At 39.5% G+C, this 19,154-nt stretch overlaps 1 protein-coding gene across 2 annotated transcripts in view; it reads right to left on the bottom strand.

Moving 5' to 3' along the window:
- Nucleotides 1-19,154, bottom strand: part of clos (closca) — a 152,256-nt gene that overhangs the window by 129,263 nt on the left and 3,839 nt on the right. The gene's annotated exons all lie outside the window — the stretch shown is intronic.

Here is a 19,154-nt window from a genome sequence, read left to right as displayed (position 1 = left end):
TAAGAACCTGAAATCTATGATCCTGATCATTATCATAGAGAAACCACCCTAGTATTGGATATTTGCTGTCCCATGTGAAGAGTTCTTGGTCAACCCTATTTCCCCCTCTGCATCACAAGTACATAAAATAAGGCTTATTAATAACACATTACTAAGGAAGGAGAGAGAATTTAAAATACCATCGAGTTTAATGTCTCAAAATTACTTGCCATAAATTCTGTTTTAGGTGCACATATTCCCAGCGATACTATTTGTTTAATGACCAAGAAGTTCAGTCCAAATACAGGGTGATCCAAAAGTATCTTAACATTTTCCTTATATCGCTAATGAATGGTTTTCAGGATGGGATAAGAAACTGTTGTTTTCCAGCAAGATGGTGTATCGCCCACATTTTGCCAGAATTATTCGGGACTTACCTCTCGATAGGTGGATCTGCCATGGCTCACCAAGACTTTGGGCGGCTCGCTCTCAGATCTAACTCCCTTAGACTTTTTCCTCTGGGGTTTCATCAAGTCTGGGGTGTACCAAGTGAAGATGAACACCATAGAGCAACTGACACGGCGAAAAGCTGCAGCAACAGGGGAGATCACGTCAGCTATGTTGGAGCATATGGTCTGGTCTACGCAAGAGAGGTGACTGCTATACCTAGACTTACAAGGCCACCACATTGAAATGTACTGAGTGTGTTCTATTCTAGAGTACTTTCAGCAGTAATGTCAATTTTGTCAAAATACTTTTCAATTAAAATGTCGAGAGTTTTGAATCACCCTGTTTTATTTTGAATGGTTGACTTATTGAATATACCAGTCTCCTTCCTCCAGCGCAAACATATCGACAGTAGATTGTGAATGTGTGCTTGCGCACGCAGTCTACATTTTTTTCGGGTGTAGTTACTAAAGTGGGTTCCAGCCAAGTGGTCAGTATCTGGGTAGCCTAATTTTTTGTGATCTTGCTGGTATAGTCTGTGGCAAAGACAGTCAAGTTGTTCATCTTTATTTTCATTATCTTTTCATTTACATCCTCGCTCAGTTCTCATCAATCTGTAATTGCAGCGAAGGCACGGGAGAAAATTAGTAAGGGTGTCATAACACTAACACAACCCTAGTACCGTACTGCATATTCGGACAGAAAGGCATTTTATGTCCCGGGATCTCTGGACTAAGTGAACGAAAACAAGTCATCTGCGCAAGTAAGACTGGAGCAATGAATGCGTGAGAGTGGAGGGGAAAACGCGGCTGCAGCTACCAAAAGTTAGCAACAGCATGCACTGCTTTGCTCCACCCACTCACTCTCCTCTGCCGTTATGCGCTTTTTTCTTGGCTGGGGGATCTGCCCTCTCTGGCACCGTGACTGGGGTACCTGTAGAATACACACATATACGTAATTTTAAGTGCTGCGTGTAATGTTACTGCCGTGTCGTGCAGTGCTGCTCTGTCTACTGAGAAAGCATTTCCGAGGCCTTGCTCCCACCTACTTATAGTTTGAACACGACGCACAGACGACCTTGAATGTTCTCGATCGACAGATCCAGCGAAAGGCCAAAGAATGTCTGAATTGGTTTGTTTTAACAACGTGCAAAAATAACGCGCGTTACTGGAGTGTCGTGAAGATGAACTGTGATGTGTTCTGGTTTCATTTCACCAGCGATGTTACGACAAAGTTTTATTTGATATCGTACAGATAATGAAAGATTCATTACCCTGTAATAACTAAGCTTGGCTATGTAAAAGCAAAGCGAAACATTCTGTGCCTGTTGGGTTTGTCTTGGGAGTTCTGTGCGATCAGTGGCGTGCACAAGGGGGGGGGGTTGATGGGGGTTATACCCCCCCCCCTTGGCCCAATATTCCTAAAAAAAGAACGTCAAAGGTAGGATAATATGACGAAATGAGGGCTGACTACCAAGAAAAAGTATACGTAACCCCTCCCTTTCGAAAGTCCTGGGCACGCCACTGTGTGCCATAGAGTATCAAATTTCACATTAACACGTAATATCTATTCGACGAGTTAGTTTCAATTACACTCTGTTTCGGGAATCTGTGGAGCAAGCAGTGCACGCTGCTGCAGAGCCGCGTTTTCTCATCCATGCACTCATTTTCCCCTTGCGCTGAAACGTATTTTCGTTCGTTGCTCCAGATATTACCCCGACAGAGTGTAGTTTCAATTAGAAACTTGTATTAAACCCGGAGACCGGGGCTAAATCGAGAAAATTAAAAAGAAAACAATGTTAGCAACATCAAAGAAATGCTGATAATCGTATGAGTATTATAATAACTAAAGGCAGCTCAATGCAAATGATAAGGAAGAAAGACGTGAAACAGGAAACACCAGCTGTTCTTTCTCCACCCACCGAAGCCTTGATCTTCCTCAGTGATGTGCCGTAGACTATAAGTCAGTGACGTGCACTGAGGAGTAGCTAGTCTAGCAGAGATAGATCAATCAATCTCACATCTCGAATTATATTCAAATCACAATATTTATTGTCTTGTTAAAGCCACCACAGCTCATACGCAACACTTTCTTTTCCACGCGCTTCTCGTCCATCGGTGTTCTCCGCGGACAAAGCTGGCTGGATACCCTAGCTCGCTCTTCTTCCGCCAGACCAGTTTCCAGGTAGAAACGGCCGGCCCAAGGAAAAGGAAGATTTCTACCTACCTCTCTTGTCCCCTCGCCCCCCGCTGCAATGGTTGAAAGCCCAGGCTTTCAGGTCCCCCAGTCTATCTCCTATAGGACAGATAGGGGATTGGTTTCTCATGGATTTTTTGTAAATCCTGTAAAGAACTCAGGGTAAAATTTTCTGCAGTACTTATGTTCTCTGTATTTACACAACCTTTTACACGTTGTACAATATGTGCGTATGTATAATATGGGATGTAGTTTTATTATTTATGAAATGGGAACGTTTTATGTGCAGACAATGATGTTATGCTTTCTTTCTTTTTTTCTTTTACAAATATGGAATATATAATGATTAAATTACAAATATATGCTCAGGCTCTATCTGACTCTCGTTTTAGTAGTTTTATTTAAATATACTACTCATGGTCTATAACAGTCATAAATACGGATGTATTTATTTGGGCAAGAGAACGCGTGTTCATATTGTTGTTGGTTTGGTTTATTTTACTTCGCTTTTCTGCCACATTTGGTTATCGCGAAAATGAGGATTGAGTGATAATATGATGAAACTGGTTAAGGGACCTCATATGAACAATCCAGGCCAGGATTCGAACCCGTGATGAGTGCGCATTCTTGTCCTATGTGTTGCAGTGAATAATGAAATAATTTGGAATAAAAAATGTATCTCAGAACTCAAAAAGTCAAATGAATATCATTGAAGAAACTACAAAAAAGTGTGTTGTGTTTTGTTACCTGTCACCAAATCAACCAAGCGTGGGGGACTGGTTATCATAGCGCGCTACGACACCAGGATTTCCGGGTTCGAACCCCGACCCAGGCATGGGCGTTCCCTGTGCTCGTCCCTTCATCAATTTCATCGTATCTTCGCAATTAACCAAATGTGACAAAAAAGCGACGCTAAGTAACAAAAATGAAATCAAATCATTGATTGATTGCTCAATTTGGTTCATTTTACTTCGCTTTTCCGCCAACTTTGGTACAACAAAATAGATGAAGGAACACACACAAAGAACACAAATGGCCAATCCGAGATTCGAACCCAGGATCTCTGGCTTAGAGTCAAATCAAATAGTTTTTTACTTTCGAATGTGGGTGTACTTTTTTCTGGTACTCATTCATAATTTTGCAATCTTTTCCTGTTATTGACATTCTTCTTTTTTGTAGGAATACTGGCCCTAAAGGGAGGAAAGGTGTGACCCACACCAATCCCCCCCTTGAGCACGCCACTGACTGCTACCCCAAGTGTCGACGTCACCACACGTCACTGCTATAAGTTTACGTCTACATGCGTTGTCTACGCGTAGATTACATTGGGTTGTAGTTTAGATAGACTACGTAGACAGTCTAAAGTACATTAACATTAATTTTCAAGGGTTTAATGAAAGGAAAGTGACCATTTTCAACTATATGGGTTCCTAACGAAATGAAAAGAACCCTATTTACAACAAACCGCAAAAAACAACAACAGATGGCACTCGTGAGGCGAGGATGGTCTTTTCCCCATAAAACACTAGAATATTTCCTATCTTAGGTTTCTTCCTAGGTGAGAAATTGTTCGAATTTGGAAGGAAGAGTATGGAAAGTTCTCCTCACACATCAGCAACTGATACGCAGTATAATTTTCTTTTAATTCCACGGCGCCCTTTGCTAAGTTATCACCTTTCGCCATCAGTGACGTGCGGTGACGTCGACACTTGGGGTAGCAGTCAGTGGCGTGCTCAAGGAGGGGCGGGGTTGGTGTGGGTCACACCCCTCCCCCCTTTAGGGCCCAGTATTTCTAAAAAAAAAAGAATGTCAATAACAGGAAAAGATTGCAAAATGATGAATGAGTACTAAAAAAGTACACGTAAACCCCACCCACATTCGAAAATAAAAAAAAAAAACGATTTGATTTGACTACTAAGCCAGAGATCCTGGGTTCGAATCTCAGCTTGGCCATGGGTATTCTTTGCGTGTGCCCCTTCATCAATTTTATCGTATCATCTTCGCGATTAGCCAAAAGTGGCGGAAAAGCGAAGTAAAATAAACCAAATCAAGCAATCAATCAATGATTTCACTTCATTTTTGTTACTTAGCGTCGCTTTTTTGTCACATTTGGTTAATTGCGAAGATAATACGATAAAATTAATGAAGGGACAAACACAAAGAACACCTATGCCCAGGACGGGGTTCGAACCCGGAAATCCTGGTGTCGTAGCGCACTGTGATAACCACTCCCCCACAGTTGGTTGTTTTGATGTTTTAAGCACACTTTATGCACAGAAACAAAACAGGTAACAAAACACACTTTTTTGTAGTTTCTTCAATAATATTCATTTGGCTTTTTGAGTTCTGAGGTACATTTTTTATTGCAAATTATTTCATTATTGACTGCAGACCTAACTAACTCTATATATAGCCTTCTTAAACCCGAAGGTTCATGGTTGCAGCAACACAGGCCTTCCATCTGTCCCTATCTTGAGCAAGTTCTATATACTCTTTTCCATCCCTACCGATTGCCCTTATGTCCATCTCAACGTTGTCCCTCCATCTTCGTCTTCCTACAGGTTTCTTGCCATCAGGTTTCCCAACAAGAATCCTGTAAACTCCTCTTTCCTCTCCCATTCGTGCCACATGGCCTGCCCACCTAAGTCTTCTTGATTTAATCATTCTAATAATATCTGGACATGAATACAAATTACTTCAGAGTACAACACATAGGACAAGAATGCGCACTCATCACGGCTTCGAATCCTGGCCTGGATTGTTATATGTGGTCCCTTCATCAATTTCATCATATCATCACTCATCCTCATTTTCGCGATAACCAAATGTGGCAGAAAAGCGAGGTAAAATAAACAAAACCAACAATATGAAGACGCGTTCTCTACAAACAACTACAAACTCGCATAGACCAGTCTCTCGTTAGTCTGCAACAATGTAGTCCAGGGTGTTGCCATTTGGGCATGTTCAAAAAAGGATCACCCCTCGAACCAATAAAACAGACTTGGGTGTTGTAAAGGAATTTTAGGTAGATCCCAGAAACGTCCTACTTATTCCTACAGGGAGATTGTATTAATACCTTCTTGACAGTGTTTCCCCTCACTTTCCTTTTAGGATATCCTTATTAGCGTAACGCGCTGTAGGGGAGTGGCATATTCTTGTAACTATTTCGGTTGTTTGCAGTGGCGGATCCAGAAGTTTCAGTTGGGAGGGGCGATTGCAGCGCCTCACTTAATCGAAATCAATTTTAAACTACACTTGCACTGTTTTATATAAACTATATAGGCATATCGTACTGTAAACAGAAACCGAACTATTGTACTGAGTACGGTTTTACAAAAATCGGGCTGCAATAGATGGTTATCATCAAAGTCTCCATTGCCACAGTAAACTCAACGATCAGATATGAAGAATAAAGTGAATAAACATAGACAACAAATACCGATTCCTTGAAGGGGTCTCGAATTAGATTCTCTTTTGAGGGATATTGCAGTGGTTCGGATCCAAATTTAATAGACTGGACCTAGAGTTTAAGGTGGGATCCGAACCAGTGCTTCCACCAGGTATCGAATCAGAGACCCCTTGATTGATTTGGTGTTTTAAGTCCACTTTATGCACAGTAAGGCTAATCGAGACTGGACCTAGAGTTTAAGGTGGGATCCGAACCAATGCTTCCACCAGGTATCGAACCCGGGATCCCTTGATTACAAGGCCAAAAAGGTTACCAGTGGGCCATAAGCCCAAGATCCAAATTTAAACTGTAGGTCCGGTTCAGATTAGCCTATCATGGGAATAAAGTGGACTTAAATCAAGCTTTAAAAATTTTCGGGAGCCTGTTACACCCAATGATGAAAGACGGAACATTTAAGTCTTCAAAAATATCAGGCATAATAATATACCCAAAAACTTGGCAATTTGGCAGGGGCGATCGCCCCTATAGCTCTCCCCGTGGATCCGCGCCTGGTTGTTTGAAGTTTTTTTTAAAAAAAAAAAAATTCACGAGAGAATAATCTCAAGGACGTACTTAGAGAGTGGTCCAGGTTGTCGGACTCCCGAAGAAATTGACCAAGTCCAAAATTAAATAAACTAATTACAGTTTACAGTCGTATAATATGAAGTTGATTCATTTCCCATAGAACAAAATACACAAGGATTAAACTGATAAACAGCTCTGGTTGACAATGCCTGCGAAATTATGCGTACCACCACTGCTAATAATACGCATAAAAATATTGATCAAGGACGTAACAATCTGTGTGTATTCAATAAATAATCAATTTTTTATGACAATTGCTTGCGTAGGAGAGCTGTTTATATAATTTTAGTGGTCTTAACTATAAATAAGTCAAAATGAATTCGTGCTGTTATATAATTTACCCATTCGTGTAATAAAAGTAGTTATAAACATTATTATTGCATGTGGCGGACTCCTCTCGAAATATACGAGTAGATCTACATACGTGCCTGATTTATAAAAACAAATCTTTGGCAAAGTATAATAGATTAATCACGACGTTGCCAGTGTCCCTTAGTACTGTAAAACAAAGTCGCTTGCTTGTAAGCAAACATATAGGAAACTTCAAAGTTCTTCACAGAAAGCAAAAGGTTGTCTGGCTAGTTATCACCTGAAAACTGGGGAAATGCAATCAAACTAGCCGCGAGAAACCGGCTCACCTTCAGAAGGACATACGGTATTTTTACGTGTGTGTGTGTGTGTATTTCACTTACTGAGCTTTTAAACCTCAAACATTCACTCATGTCAAACAGTCGTCTTAACCGAAACACTGTACATCCACGGTAACGCTTCCTGCCCATTAATTTTACTTGTCGTTACGTGCTTCTGAAAGAGAAGCAGACTTTCAGTCCACTGGGGTCGACACCCCTCCGTCGTGGAAATTTGCGCTATTAATCATTAAAGAAAAAGATGTTTTTATCGTCTATAACAGGAATGATCTTAATTTGATTAGTATATTCTACCAAAATATCCTAAACACAAAAGAAAAACGAGTTAGCTCCAAGATATTGGTGTAGACATGGACGTCCGGAAAGAGGGGGGGGAGGGTACGGCCCCCTTCCTGAAAAATGAGTCCTATTTCACACATATAGTTTCATTTTAAGCACAATATTATACGAGGGGCGTTCAGTATGCTCTAATACTCGCCCCCTTCCTCCTCATGTAGAATCATAATTTTAACAAGTGTAGAAAATAGACATCTTATGATGACTTTATGCCGAAATGCAAGATGTTTTAGCATGTACTTTTTCCTTGGTCGGTGTTGGCAGTAGAGTATCTGTAAGATTAGAAGAGAAGCAGAATGACATGTTCAAGGCAACTTTTGGGCATGTATCGCGTAGATCCAGAGGACCTTTTGGCAAGATTTGCGACTGTGGACGAAACATGGGTCCACCACTTTGACCCCGAATCCAAACAAAACTTCATGCAATGAAAGCACACCAGTTCCCCAATCCCAAAGAAATTTCGTGTTCAACAGTCAGCCAGAAAGGTTGTGGCAACTGTATTCTGGGATGCCAAGAGGATACTGCTGTTGGATTATCTGGAACATGGAACCAACATTACGGCCCAGTATCATGCTGACCTTATGCCAAAATTGCGAGCTGCAATAAAGAGCAAGATACGAGGAATGTTGACACGGGAGTGTTGCTGAAGCAGGACAATGCTCCCGTTCATAAGTCCGGGATGCAATTGATACAGCTGGAGCTGAATTGGTGCCTCGTCCACCCTAGTCACTTGATACAGCTGGAGTTGAATTGGTGCCTCATCCACCCTAGTCACTTGACCTAGTCCTAAGTGACTTCCACTGGTTTCCACATTTGAGGCAGCATCTCCGTGGGCAGGTTTTTCGGGATGACAATGCCATCATGGATGCTGTGAATGCATGGTTGCAGGAGCAAGAGGACATCTTCCAACAGGGTATAGAAGCTTTGGAGCGGCGATGGACAAAGTGCATTGAAAGAGCAGGGGACTATGTTGAAAAATAACCATATTTTCATTTGTTATATTTTGTTTTTTTGGTGAGTATTAGAGCATACTGAACGCCCCATGTATGTTAATTATTGTATGAACATGATAAATTAAAATTGAAGCAATGTTTTTTTTCGAGGGGACAACACTATTATGGGTGAAAAATTCCTTGCCTGCCCCTCCCTGGAAAAAATTCTGCGGACGTTCATAAGTGTAGACCGTAGAAGCCAGGTCAGAATATCATATTCTATGATTTAAACCAAAGAATAAATGGTTCCATACGTTTCCAAAACTCCAGGACAGACTTTTTGTGCGAGAACTAAAATTTCCCCTTAATGTTCAAAGCTTTTTCTTGAAGCGTGCAGAGGTTAACAATAAAATAAGTATGCATTTCAATATATTAACAGATGAAGTGTAAAAAAAAAATAATTAAAAAACCGCTCACTCATCTAGAATTTCCCAAGGTTATAATAATGTTATTAATAATCTGACAATAATATTGTAGATGTATTACTTTATAACAGTTACTTATTTATAATTAATGATATTCAACTTGATATCAGCGGCTTGACCCCCCCTACAAAAATTTGTGGCGACGCCCAGGTTTCAAACAGTCCCTGAAATGAAAATTGTTAGCTGAGGGAAGTTGTTTTACACATTCAAGTTTGTGTAATACATCTACGTATTCTCCGAAATATCTTTATATTGACACTTAAGATACACGTCACAATTTTGTTTTATAACGCTCTCTGGTCACAGTTTTAAAAGTTGCCCCTTACGATGCTATCGCAGAGGAGGACAACCACGTGTCGGGTTTGTTTGGACTCAATGTAACGTCCATGGGTACCAAAAAGTACCGATTGGCATCCTATTCTCTTTAATGGGTACCTTAAAAGGAAGGGGGTACAGATAATCTGAGCCTGATACTGAACAACACTTCCAGTAAATCTAAGATCGAGAATGAATGGTGTCTCACTTCGACCCTATCCCGTATATGCCTTCATGGCAGGGTTGTTCAAGGTTCTGGGATTGTAAATAAATTCAATTCCGGTCCGGGAGGAAAAACCAAAGCGTAAATGGGTTCTGGACCGAAAAACCTTTTTATCATTAAAGTATTTCAATTCGTTACCGGAACCTTTCTTCTGGAACAATTAAAATAAGGTCCAGATTCGGTATTGCAATTAAACAATACGCTACTTGGACCGAATTTAAATTGTAAGAGGAAAAAGATTCGGTCCTGTTGCCGAACCCCTCGACTTTTAACAACCCTGCTTCATGGCATGATGCATTGCACAGGGGATAGCTTTGTGACCCCAACGATGAAGTGATACCCTTTTTTTTATGCGCCAAAAAGGAGTTGATTAATTTTAGACGTCTCTTCAGGCTTCTCCTTAACCGTAGCTTATCCGAGGGGAGCTGTTAGACCACACCACCTCTTATTTTTCTATTTTTTAACTGAAAATTTTCATAAAAACTCAAAATAAATTACACTGCTCCCTAGGGTGTTCCTAATATTTCTGTATTACTTTTGTCCATAAAAACTAGGCTATTTTTTGTAATTATTAAAAAGGTAAAAAAAAGTAAAGTGTTCCCCTGTGCTCAGCACGACGCCATGAAGGCGTATAGGGGGTGTGGGGATAACGCCCCACACTTTGATCCGGTCGTGAGTGGGGGTGATGTGATCAGCACCACGCCCCTGACCGCCTTTACCCCCCAGGGTTTCCCCCAGGTACCCATGTTATTCGACGCTGGGTGGGCGCCGGGGCCGCTTCCAATGTTAGAAAAGTTCCCGGATTTGAACCGGCCGGGATCGAACCCGGGACCTTGAGCATGGTAGTCAGACGCGTTACCGACTGAGCCTTATAATTAAAAAATAACTGCACATATATAATCAACAAAGCGAAGTAGTAATTCATTAAGAAAATGGTTCCTTGAATTTTAGTGCTAAAAAAGTGTGGGTCTTAGAGCCACCCCCTTTCATGTAAGTTTCTCGTACGGCACGGGTAAGCTAGGATTCATTCGCCTACGACCAAATGGAAGAAATCTTGGCGTCTATGGCAGCATTGGAATCACACTTTTCCTTGTCGCATTGTTGAGCGAGGAGAGGGCGTAAGCAGGGACGGATTAAGACGAAATTGGGCCTGATGCTGTCACGCCAAAACCTAACAATGAAATACCGTCGGTTTGTTCTGTACAACTATCTTTCAAAGTGAAAAATTAACTAGGTCGCACTTGAACAATAATAAAGTGGCAACAATCGCCAAGATATTGAAAAAACGCAGCTAAATTACTAAGTAAACTGTTTAACGTAAAATTGATAGCATTAACTTGAAATCTTCCGTGAACAATAAACACAACGACGTTACAGCGCAAAGAATAATAATAACTGTATAATAAGTAACGCTGTGTTTAAACGTCCGAAATTGGGGCTCCAAATTTCATTCTAAGATTTATTTCAAGGTTAATATAGCAAAAGAAAACTGTTCAGCTTTCGGAAAATTCTAGTCTGTTTTCATCTAGGCTTATTTCAGGAATGGGCCTAATGCTTCAGCATCAATAGCACCCACCTTAATCAGTCATGGGCGTAAGGTGAGTGACACTCCCGTCTGAGAATTCCTGACACTGTACTTCGTGGCAGGTAAAGATTACACACACAAGCTCAAAATAACCGAACGTGTAACACGAGATATTTTGAGCGATCGTCTCACTTTCCAAGGAACTCGCCGCCATTGATTCCAGGCTACGCATTTGATTTCCCAGGGGCCATTGACAATCAACACGGAGGCTCCAACTTCTGGGACGAGGTTTCCGTAACGACTTATGCATTTGAAAGCAGCGTGGCCTCATCCCCCTCCTTCAACAGTGAATGGTGAAACAAAAAAAATGCTGCATTTCGATTTTACAGTGAAAGTCAGTTGGTCACACACACCACCATGCCTGGTTGCATTCTCTTGGTGGATGATTCACGAAAGATGGCAACAATGTATGCGTTATAGCTAATAGGGACCTCGATTTTTTTGCACATGCACATTCTCATTTTCGCGATTAGCCAAAAGTGGGTTTGCTCTATTTCGCTGTAAGATACCATTCAAATAAATTGTTTTACGATTACAAATTTCGAGTAATCACGATTTTAGGACCAAATGCACTAATTTCATATTCTATAAATTTACTCTATTTTCAAGGTATTACATATTTTCCGATTATAGTACACTTCGCAACATCTTATTTGACCGCCCCGAAAGAATTCTAAGTCCCGAAATCGTAAACTTAGCAACATTGCACTTCAGCTCCAGATGAGAGTAGCCAACTTTGAGTAGGTCCTTCCACTAGACGAAAAACGCTGCGGTGATAGGTTTTCAATTTAACACTTTCCATGAATTTAGAAACTATATACCGCTATTATAATACACAATAAAACAGAAATAATAAATTGGAAAAAGAACCTTGAAGGATATTTACGATTCTGCTTGCTCGACTTGAAAATTGGGGGGTTTGAAACACTGAAAAGAGTTTTTCTCCACCTGGAGGAAATTGCCATCAAGTTTGTGCAGAAACAAGCAAATTTGTGAGGAGTTCATGAGACATTTTATTTACAATACCTTGCATAATATCGAACAGTTCTCAAAAACATATATTTTACACGACTTGTCGAGAAAATGTGCTTGAAACACAGGAAGGTGGGAGTTTTCATAAACGTCAACATGTTTTTAAGGGTATTATGTCATGAATTTAACATAGAGCAGTTGGTTAGGCGCTGCTGACCTCATTTTTCATCAAGCGTGAAAGGTCGCGGGTTCAAATTCCACCCTCTCCTCTTTTTTTCTTTTTTTTTTGTTTGCTGAATAGATACCGTTGATACTAGAATATTTAAAAAATGAATCCGATGAACACTTGAGGGAAGTCCCTTCTGCGCATATTTCCCCTTAGAAGTTGGAGATTTCCAGTATTTAAAGTTAAAACTTTTCTTTTTAGTTATTGTTCATATGTTGAGTTAACACACACATGATTAATTCACAAATCACATATATGTATTCAGGATGCAACATGTAATGTTATTTAAGTTATGTCGTTTGCTGCGGGACGGCGTAGGTTCGAATCCGGCTCTGGTCGGAATTTATTCGGCCTACGTATAGGACGGTGGCAACCAACCATTGTGAGGAAATTGGGGAGCTTCGAATGAGTAAGCGTAATCCGGTCCAGGAAACCTACTATAACGGCTGGGGATACGTCGGACTGACCCCCGACTATTCCAATACTGGTTGCAGATCTACACACTTAGGGCCGGTTGTATAAACATCGCTAACTGGAGATCAGATTTGATCTACGATCCGGTAGTGAACTAAGTTCAAGCTTCTATCATGTTGTATAAAGCTAACTGTCGATTTGTCGATCTTAGATCAAATCCTGATCTTGGGTCAAAGAAATACGTTTGGCAACGTGGCAAATCCAGACATGTCGCTAGTGTGCGTGTGATGTTGCCAATTGTCCAACACTGAACAGTAAACATTTTAAAGTCGGTTTCGGAAAATGCATGTATTTAATATTTGAATAAAGAATAAATCTGAGGTGCTGGACGTACTAAATATTCGAACATGTTGCAAATTTAGTAAAATCACTTAAATTAGATACTAAACTGCCATTTATTGCTTGTGCGAGTTCCACGTGGATGATTTGTCATTGACAACGAAAACAGCTATGGGTTCTCGGTTGCAAAGGGGAGAAGAATATGCTTGCATAAATAGAATTTTGTAAAGAAATCTGAATTTCTTTTTAATGTTAAAAAGAGATATAACAACTTTCTTATACTCGGATTTGGAGCTATTGTTCATGTAAGGAGATGTTTATTATATTTATTTTGTTATTACACAACATGTTACAGGTGGACCATTAGTTCCTGTAAGTAATATACGGAATTTTCCTTGCACTTGAATAGCCTACGTTGTGAAATGTAAAATGTGTTTGCGTTTTCCCGAATGGAAAGATGTTGAAACAACAGTGGCGCTTGTCCTCTCGGATGTAAATTATGCACAAAATAAATAATATTCAAAATAAAATATGTGTAATTTATATATCGGGAGGAGAGAAAGCTTTACCAACTAAAATGCAACGTGCTCGGTTCATAAAGCAGTAGATATATACACTACAACCAAAGTTACATGATCTGTTCCATTCTGCGGACAACATTCAATTGCAATAACACTTGGCTGGATGCAGTAAAGCGAAATGGTGATATTTTTATTCTCCCTCTTCATCCCAACGCAAGTTTTACAATGATATCATATCAACAAGAAAATGTAGCGGGTCTATTTTCGGTTTGTATCAACACTCGATTGTTCTCAAGTTACTTTTCTCTGATCGTGCAATTAAACAATGTTAGAATATGCTCTTGCAGTCATTGAAGGCAAATTTCAAGGAAAAAATACATGGTATTTCAAACAGTAAATAACAATGAGACACGATATATGGAAAGAAATAAAAAATAAAGAAATATTTATCATTGTTCACCTCGTTGTGCATGCTTCTTCTTTATTATTATGGAAACAGGATTTTACGAATTGATTCTCCCGTCTTGCCGCATACGTTCACTTGCAACACATTTTACAAGCAAATATTCGTTAGTACAGCCATGTTACAACAGCTGAACTACGGTCAATGTCTGCTGATCGGAGAAAAATCGTGGATCAACTTTGATCGCAGATCGCAGGGACTGAATCTCAGTTCAACTTTTATACAACACAAAATCATTCAGCGTAACTGCAGATCAATTTTACTGGCTAATCGAGGATCAACTGTTTTATACAATCGGGCCTTATAGGTGACGAAGGAAAGCGTGGGAGGGAGACCGGCAGTCGGTAGGTAAGCCAAGGCCCTTCAGGGTTGTTGCGCAAAGGATTATTATTATTGTTTGTTCTTCACTGACACTTAAAATATTGATTATTTGATTTCGATATACTAAAAAAAGATATACAGTTATGTTAAGTAGTGATGTAGTGAAGTACTGTAACGAATGAGAGCGTTTAATGAGTTCAAATTGCTAAGATTGGTATGTCCGTTCCTTCATAATGACTGTTGTCAATCCCTTCACCACCATCTTACCATGCGTCTAAAACTAATAGTAAATCGCTAATTAACATGAATAAATTGTTATTGCGACGAAGGCCGATTCGATAAGAAACTACTAATAAGTATTTATATAGTGAGTGACAAACAAAAAATCCAAAACCTCATAATGATCGTTAATTACTCACTGCTTTGTATCTAAAATGTTTGTCTTCTTTGAACAGAAAGTACGAGTATCAGATATAACAAACTTTCCGCACTAACTTTGCAATATTCGAAACCACCATTACAGACTTAGCTCTACGTAACTTGATTCTGCGCATTCCACGTAGCATGTGACTTCCTCCTATCATCGAAATAACTATCTCTTACTATTTCCTTTCCTCTCGTGAAATACAGATACCAATGTTAACTTCTTAGCACGGTAGATACACTAAACACCCAACGATATACTCCTGAAAAAAATCCTGCCTAGGTGGAGAATCGAACCTACGACCTCCCTCGTAAGAATCAAGCACGCTACCTCTTCTCCAGGTAGCTCGTTAAAATTTGTTACAAGTTTGAAGAAACCAATTCACACATAATGTCTGATCTATAATTTCCTCATGGCAATTTTCATGAGGAAACGAATTCAGATAAAATCGAGAAACCCTGAAAGGGAAAAATGATGAACATGTCTATTGGAGTTTTGTCTTTTTTTGTAAATTGTGTAAAAATTCCGTGTTTTGAACAAGCAATCGTTGAGTTACGAAGTATTTTGTTGTTTGTTTAAAGTTGGAACAGGAGAGCGAAAAGGAGTCATTTGAACCAGACCCCGTTTGACAAGAAACTTCAGCTTTTTTCCAAAGACTGTATGAAAAGAGAGAGGAACGTATGAAATATAAAATATGTGTGAAATTGAAACAATGGAAACCTTGAAAGATAATACTAACGAACTTCAAACTATGAAAAACATATTTTCGTGGTGGAAAACTCCAAGTCATTTTCGAAATATGAACTTCATATTTTTCTTTATTATGAAGTGGAGATATTGGACGATATGATCCCTCAACAAGAAAATTTTAAGTCTGCTACTTCCAACTTTTTCAATGGTCATAATTACTAATTAGGGTCCGGAAGTTGATGAAAAATCAACTTTTATTCTGACCCTTAAAAACAATGCTAAACCTGATATCATGTCCTTTTCCCTTCAGTTAGAGCCGGAAAACACTTTCTATTTTACATTTTTTTCATTTTTCGGCCTTTTTTGGCTTTTAGTTTATTTGTCAGTATTTTAACAGTTTTGGTTGAATATTTACTTATTTTTGAGGTTTATTTTTCTCCTCCCATGTAGGGCCTCCCCCATGGCGCAGTGGTAGCGTCATTGCCTTGTAATCAAGGGGTCCCGGGTTCGATACCCGGTGGAGGCACAAGTGGTTCGGATCCCACTTTAAACTGTAGGTCCAGTCCCGATTAGCCTTACTGTGCATAAAGTGGACTTAAAACACCAACTCTCCTCCCATGTTGTTTCGTGCATTTTAAATGCATTTACTAGTAAAACTTTCATATTTAGATTTCTTGACATGGTTCTTTTAGCAAATTCACCATGAATCGAAAATACGGCAATGGAAAAGCATAATATTAAACTTAACTGAAATGTTTGGCAATGGATTAAAATACTTTGTGTGAAGACTACTTTGAGGTTCTTTTTCTGGACACTATTATCGCTTTATTCTGTAGTTTTAAAGTAAAATTAGTCACAATATTAAATGCAATTACACTCTGGTATACGCGAAGCAGAACTGTATTTTCGGATGCTGGCCGACTACACTATCATAGAAGGCCCACTCTGAAAAGAGATGAATTGGTTGATTTGGTGTTTGAAGTCAACTTTATGCATAGTAAGGCTAATCGGGACTGGACCTACAGTTTAAAGCGGCTTTGGACGAGAATGCTTATCTACATTTCTTGGATATTTCCGTTGATATTTATGCGATTTATGTCCAGCATTTCCGGATGCAGAAAGTTGACATGTAAGTTCTTAATATGTGTTAACTTATAACAGCTTAATGAAAGGAAAAGTATTTCCTAAAATCCTGCCAATCACTGAAAGATTAAAAACATTAGTAGAAGCATTACTTGAGGCATGCACAGTGGCGACGATTATGGAGTGTGGAGGGGCAGATGACCCAGCATTATGCTAAACATTATCTACCAAGGGAAAGAAACTGTCCTTGCCACCCTCCCCCCCACCTTGCCCCATCAGTTTTGAAACCCAATCGCCGCCACTGAGCATGCATCGCATAAATATTTACAGTAATATCATATAATATTATATTACGTTATTAGAACACTTCGTACTCGGTAAATAAAAAGGAAAAAAATAATAAGGAAAGAGTGGGGTTTGAACCTACGATGTTTCGATCTTGCCGAAAACAGTAAAAACGAAAGTGCTGTCATCTAACCAACTACTCCAGGAGATTGCTAACAGAAAGCTCAGTAAAACACGTTAATCTCAGTTGAAGCAACATTATGCCGGAGTTTCGAACCATTTTTCGCCAAGAACCAAGGAAAAGGCACACTTTGCAGAATCGTTTGGTGTTGTGCAAGGTATCTTTACTAAACACTTCGCATATAATCATCATAAATTTGCCTTCTTGCATTCAAATCTGACCGCAAGTCTTTCCAGGTGGATGAGAACCTGTTCAGTGTTTCACAATGCACATACATTTTCCTATTTTCAAATTCAGAACGAAGAATCTTGAAATATTTTCAACATTCGTATTTGTACTTAACATTTTTTTGTCTACTCATATATTTTATTACTGCTTTAGGGTATCTTTACTTTATGGAATGTGAAAGAATGAAAAAATATCACGAGCGTTTTCATTCAGGAAGAAGAAATGTTGCAAAGTTGGCTACTCTTAGTTGGCTCTGAAGCGCTATGCTGCCAAATTTACGAATTCCGGACTTTGAAATTTTTCAGGGCGGTCAAATAAGATGTTGCGAAGTGTACAGAAAATGCCGCATTTACGCCATTGACAAATCTACAAATGACTGCGCGCGCGCGCAATTAATTGGAAATATAGGTACAGATAAGTCTCAATAAATAGTGGGAAAATGCCGCGAAACTGTTCTTCCTCGAAACGTTTTATTTCATATTTTGCGTTGGGGCATGTCAGCAGTATGTGCGCACACTTGCAGGAAATGAAGGAAAGTCTAGTTGACCCTTACAGCTAACCCAGGAGATAAGATATCAGAACTTCCGCTGGTGACTCAGTAGGTATTTTAATTTGTCACTCCCATTTATATTGTAAGCAGATTCACTTGTATCCAACTCCCCAAACACCGTGCATGATATTGCTAAGCATAGCCCAAAAGCTATCTTAAATGCAACGGGTGTTGGAACATTTAAATCTCGAAATTGAGTGAAATGCGGGGGGATGGCATGGTTCAAGTCCTGATTCGAACATCACTTCGGTATCTTCGAGAGGAAGCCGACCGGGGGACGCGTTTCTGGTTTCGAGCCACCACCTGTTTTACTGAGAAGCTCTGTTGTCACTTTTACCTGCATTAGACATCCAATACGAACTGCGACTACGTTATACTCCAAAGGTAGGTAACACAACCTAGCAAAGACAACTGCAACCTCAAGTTATGAAATCTCTAAAGAAACTGAATTGGCAACATTTCATTTACTCCACGGGGACTTCAAAAGTACTGTCAGTTCCTAAAACGGACGCTATTGGTGGGAAAGGTTTGAGGAGAGGATTTACTGGGCTGTACGTGGACTTGTCAAATGGTTGACACAGGGGTAACTGATCTTTCGAAACTTTCTTTGAAGTACAGTGACGTTCGACTCAGGACTAACTATCACCAACTAGGAAAAATATTACGCAAACCATACCCCAGTTGTCCCTTTGTCTCCATATTATTAAACATACGAGCATCCTCAGGCTCAAGCAAACACTCACCCCCCCCCCCCCCACTAATCTGGGCTTTATAAAAAGAAAGTCTATACTTTAAAATCTACTGTAACTAAGAAATCAAAGACATATTTATAGAGTTGTCAAATGCTTTCGACTCGGAACCATGAATTTCTTGTACACTATAGATATACTTGCGTGGAATATCACCTCAGAGTTCTGAAAAGGTTCAAGGGTTACTTAATGAATTGAAACTATTTAAGAAAGCAAAAATAACTTGTGAAGTCCGTCAAAGATCTCCTGGACACACATTATTTGCAGATTTTATTAATGATTTATACAGTGCTATGGGTTAAACTTCTCTTTTATATGCTGAGAATCTAAAATAAAAGGAAAAGGAGAAAATACTAAATTTCAAGAGTAAAATTAATTATTTTCGGGACGTTGCTTCAGTAAATAAAATATTTTGAAAAGTGGCTCTAGAAAGTTTCTTTCCCAGTGCTCAGATAAAATCTGAAAATTTTCTGCCAACTGGTTCTCCAGATAATCCTGATCAATGTTACCAAAAAGGCATCTCATTAAAG

This window comes from Lepisma saccharinum, chromosome 10 (genome assembly GCF_977018435.1).
Source record: "Lepisma saccharinum chromosome 10, izLepSacc3.1, whole genome shotgun sequence".
Taxonomy (NCBI): Eukaryota; Metazoa; Arthropoda; class Insecta; order Zygentoma; family Lepismatidae; genus Lepisma; species Lepisma saccharinum.
This window is presented reverse-complemented; position numbering and strand designations above follow the sequence as displayed.